The following is a 5,678-nucleotide window of genomic DNA, read 5'->3' on the forward strand; positions in this document are numbered from 1 at the left end:
ATTTTAGTCTCAATGTTTTGAATTTCAATGTTATGGGCTTTCAATATTTTAAAGTGACTCCCAGAGAATGATAATTTTGGATCTTTTGTCTCTGCTCCAATAAAGTGGAAGAGGAAGACCTCTTCCCAGATTTGTCAGACTTGTCAGATTTGGATGAACCCTGGCCTTCTTCCAGTGCCTCCGAGAAGGTGTGTGTGTGTGTGTGTGTGTGTGTGTGTGTGTGTGTGTGTGTGTGTGTGTGTGTGTGTGTGTGTGTGTGTGTGTGTGTGTGGGGGTTTAAAGTCCTTTCAGGATTAATTTGTTTTTCCTCTCCCAGAGAGCTCTGTGATTGAAAGCATGACAAGCAGAGTATGACTCCTGGAGATGGACGGCCCCAAGACAATAAACACAGTGTGTTTATCACTCGGGCATATTCTTTCCATAACTGTCACACTTCTTGAAACCCATAGGTTTTGAGTCTTTGCCAAGCTTTTTGAAGAAAAAATAAAAGCTACACCAATCGGGGGGAAAAATAGAAACTTTATATATATATATATATATATATATATATATATATATATATATAAAAGCTAGACCCTCTAACTTAAATGGGTCAAGCTATGGAGAAAAAGGGAAAATACACCAAGGAAAGGGAAGTGGCAAAGCCCTCTAATTTAAACTGGCTCTGAGCAGATCAAGCAAACAATAAGACAAAACCTTCCAATGTAAACGGGCTAAGTTACAGTTTCTTGAAATTAAATGAATTGTAGCAAAACTATGGAAAGAAATACTAACAAATAGAAAAAGACAAATGCAGGAAACAGTATGGTTAAAAGCCCTCTGACTTAAACGGGCTATTAAACAGTAAAGGGAGCCGGGAGAGGGAAAACAAGTCTTAACAGAAGATGATGGCCAACTGCAAAAAACACAATAGAAATATAATTAGCTATTGTTACACTCAATTAAAAGTCAATATCAGAGAAAAGAATTGCAATTTTGAAATAGCAAAAGCAGGTAAGAAAGATAATACTTAACCAGAGCTAGCAGATGAACACCCGATCTTTACTGGCAAACGAGATCTGGAGATGGTTCTAGTGCATACTGGGATAGGGATTTAGCCACTAGCTGGTAGAGAGCCTACAGCTTGAAAAAGGTTGAGACAGATCCGAACCCAACCTAGTAAGAATGAAGGCAAGATAGGACATCACTTCCATTGTTAAGATTTTCATTTTCAGTAGTTAGAGAAAAGTATGGCAGTTGAGCTGCTCTACTTACATCTGAATCAATCTTTTTTGGTTGCCATATAGATTATTATACCTAATGAGGTGGTGTCATACCTGGTTATAGAATACTTTTTCAAATATTTGCACTAAGGTGTCTTATTTAACAATGAGTCACAAATGTTTTACAGATCTTACGGGTGTGATGTTGGGAAGATGAAGAACTGTAGTATGTTTAAACATTTTCTAGTGCACTCCCAGAGTGTGCAGTCCTTTGAATTAGATGTTATAACAGAATCCCATCTGCCTGAGTTAGTGGTAGCTCATGAGGATGTAAAAGATAATATGGCACGTAAAGAAAATTTAATGGCTGCTTTATTTACACTTTCATTATTTACACTTCTTTAGATTATTTACATATTCATACTCAGGACAAATATCTTGTCATTTTTTTTTTCAATTTTTTTTAAACTTTAACATACAATCTACACAGAAAAAAAATCAAAGTTTCACTTCAAGAAAAATCACAAAAGAGCTTAAGTTTTCTAAAACACCAACTATTCTTTAAAATTCCTTTATCAACATAATTTATTCCACAATCATCTTTTTATCTAACCTAACATTAGCACCTCTATTTTTATTACACAATAATCCCTTGCATCTTCTTTTACACCAACTGAAGACTGCTACAATGTCTATCTACTCTTATTTTTCAAATTCTCCATATATCATGCCCATTGTTATAGTTTAAATCTTTCCCATTTATGTTCCTTTTCAAAACTTTTCCAAAACTGTTTTACATTCCAAAAGGTGATGTGTTGTTGTTTCTTCCTCATTACACTCATTTTCCTCTAATATCTTACATTTCATATTACTTTTAACTGGTAAATTATACAAAAAATTCTCCATAGGTAATCCTGTTTGGTTGACCCCACTCACTGTTCCCAGTTTTACATTCACAGTTCTAACATTTGAAATATGCTGCATTCCCTGTTGTGTACATAGTGTCACCCATACCCCCGATCCAAACATTTCTTAAATCTTACATTCGTACATTTTTTTAATCTCATGCTTCTTACAGACAGAAAAAACTCTTAAGAATGTAAGATGTTCACAATTTGCACATTTAATTTCTTTAACGGCTGTCCCACATTCTGAAAACTACTTATTCCATAGCTGAAATTAGCTTTTTCCACTTTATTCATATGTTTTTCAGGTAAAGTAGACGTTTCAAAAATAACTTTTCAAGTCTTTTGTCCCCAAGTGTATTAATGCTCTTATTCCTGCATTTTAACCACCAAAGGTTGTTGTTTATTTTGGCTTATCCCGGTTAGGGGTCGCCACAGCGGAACTCCGGTCCTCTAATGTTTGGTAGTGGATTTTTACGTGCCAAGTTACCAGCCCTGACGCACAACCTTGAACAAAGGAATGCTCATTCATGCATGCCTCCACACAGAAGACGCTCTAGCCGAGAATCGAATGGGACAATGTCTTGCTGTGAGGCGACAACGCTACCGCAGCACTACAAAAGCAGTTCCACAACTTCATACCTGTTAATAAGGTCTCTATTTGTTATGATTCTTACCACTCATCTACTCTGTCAATTCTGTTATCCTTGCATTAGTTCTTGGCTTCTTTCCTTTGTTTACTATTTCTGCATATGTAAACATTTTCTTCCTGCTCAAACACCACCCTTTTGCAGGAGCCTGCCTTTAAAACCAGCTACTCCACTGGCCAAGCATATACCAAACTGCTGCTAGCACCTTCTGGTAATCCATCTTCTTTTTCTGATTCATCTGGAGGCAGCTCCTCTGTTCCCTCTCTCATCACATGATCCATTATAGTACTCCAAATTACTTCTATCCATCATCTGCATCAACACAGAAGCTTCCAGACATCCTCTGTTAACAGGAATCTTCTCTTTTACAGTCTTTTTCTGATATTTCAGTATTGTGCAATGCTCCACTCTCAACCAATTTCCCCCCTCCATCTTGGAAGTCTCCAAGCACTAGTGAAAGCCCTCTGGCACCACTTAATTCTCAGAAAGAGTAGTAGAAAATGGAAATCAAAGGCTAAACCAGCTATATCAGAAGTATTAAATACTGTTAAAGAGATAAAAAAATGGAAATGGGATAGTTGAAAAGGGAATGAGCAAAACTACATAGAACTAAATGGAATCTGTGGGAACAATACATGCAAAATAATGTTCAGGAGGAGGGAGTGAGGTTTAAGGGACGGCAGAAATTGATTACTTTATATAATGGACTACACAAAATGTATATAAAGCAAGAAAACATATGTAATGCATAATGTATGTGAACGAAAAATATTAATGTGGTTTATTTTCTTTTCTAGTAATGTTTGTCTGCTGCCTGTGTCTTACATGAAAATGTAATAAATGTGTTTAAAAAATGACTTTTCTTTTGTACTGGTTTCTGTACAATACAACAGAGAGTTAATTATCTGAACTAATTGCGACTTAGGGTAGTTCGGATAAAGAAACATAATTGAACTGGGAAAAACTTCTAAAATGTTTTCGATGGCCATTAAACAAAAAAACAGAACAAAGTTACTGTAAGTACAAAACAGTACAATATATTATTGTAGTACAACCTCAAAAAACATGCACAAGTGAATATATATAACATTTACATACTCATACTTTAAGATTTTTCTTACCCAAAAACTTTGGAAGGCTGTGTTCAGATAATTCTGGATAATCAACTCTACTGTAAGTTCACAGTGAACCCAACCAAAAGCATTCACATAATCTTTGGTACCTCAGAAAAAGAAATAAGGATACTACTACATCCACGTTCTCAACCATCATAAATAAGGGTACTCCCATATCCAAGTGTACAATCATGACTTCTCAGTTAGCAAACCATGCAGCAGATATTTGACAATCTGGCCTAATTTCTCCCATCTATTTAAATGGTCTGTTCAGATGACTGAAAATGTATTCAAACACTTTTGTAATGAGAACACATGTAATACTTTGTATAGTGATTCAACTGTTTGTACTGTGAACATGTGTCATACTTGAGCTTTTCTCCTTAGGCATCAACTGAAAAGGTGCATTTTACACAGTCCGACTTTCCTGGCTACAAATTGCAAAGAAAACTACACTGTAAGATAACACATTTATTGACATCTAAATGAAGAAAATTGGTTGATTTGCATCTCCTAAAACATAAAATACAATCTGCTGTCTCCACTGCTGCACTCAGCTCTCTCTCCTATACAGCTATCCTGCCATTTTATCTAGCCACACATCACCATCAGACTCTAAAGTAACTAAACCACATGCCAGTTATCAGTTACAGCAAAAGCAAGTTTACCGTTACCCTCCCTCACATTCATGCTAATGTATCAAAGAACACAGTTCATTATTAGAGAGGATTTCATACCAAAATTCGCTCTTAAGTCATAGGCCCAAGAAACTGAAACCTCTGAAGGCTACTTTTCATTTGGACTCAGCAGAGTTGGATTTCAAAAAATATCATTTGCTAACTTGGAATTTATTCCCGATTGATGGTATAAAAATATTGGGAGTACAGTGAATTCAAAATCATACCTCTCAACTGTACAGATGTTAACAGAATGTCCAGATTTCTGCCTCATATTTTTGGTCTGTTCCTCTTAAAATTTGTATTTTATTTATTTATTTTTTTTACAGATCTCTGGTACGATCTAAGAATTATACTCACTAAATAATGACACACATTTTAGTTTCAGACTTCAAAGCCTTCAGAAAATCCATGCCAACATAAATCTTGTTATTCTAGCAATTTTCTAAGTTTATAAGAATAATATTTACAATGTGCCTCTATTTTTGGGCCTTCGTCCCCCCATTATGTCAGTCTGTGTGCAGATTTCTTGCTCTAAGAGGTTGATAGGTATGATTCATATCTTAAGCTAAGTATCTGAAAGCACTAAATGAATGTCTCTACTTTAAGAATGAGGGCTGTCTGCCTCGGAATTATTTGCAAGCAAAATATAACAGCTAAAAGTTACTATGGAAATGTATGGCCAGGATTCTTAAAATCCTTGCAGGTTAATAGCCTAGTAAGTAGCTATGAACATGCCTACATAACAAGCATGTGTTTGGTCTCAGCTTACATCTAAAAATACTTATTTTTTCTTTGGAAAGCAGAGGGTTATTCACTTTTTTACTGTCTCACTATACTATGATTTTATATTATTTTGAGCGGCCTTATTATGGTTTCTTCTATTTGTTGGTGTGTTTGTAGTTGCATAATGTTCTCAAAGTGGTTTTGATTTATTCATGCTAATGAACTTTGTAGATTGCTTTGTAAATTTCTGTACCCATCTATATAAGATTTGCAAATCTCTCTGCAACATATGCCGCTGTCCAGTGTACTTCTTTTAAATAGCACTAGCACTGTTTTCTTTACATTTAAGTATGTATATTTTTTTAGTTGCATTCTATCTGTATGACTGGCAACCATCAAACCT

This window comes from Protopterus annectens, chromosome 6.part0, assembly GCF_019279795.1.
Source record: "Protopterus annectens isolate FY-2018-M chromosome 6.part0, PAN1.0, whole genome shotgun sequence".
NCBI lineage: Eukaryota > Metazoa > Chordata > Ceratodontiformes > Protopteridae > Protopterus > Protopterus annectens.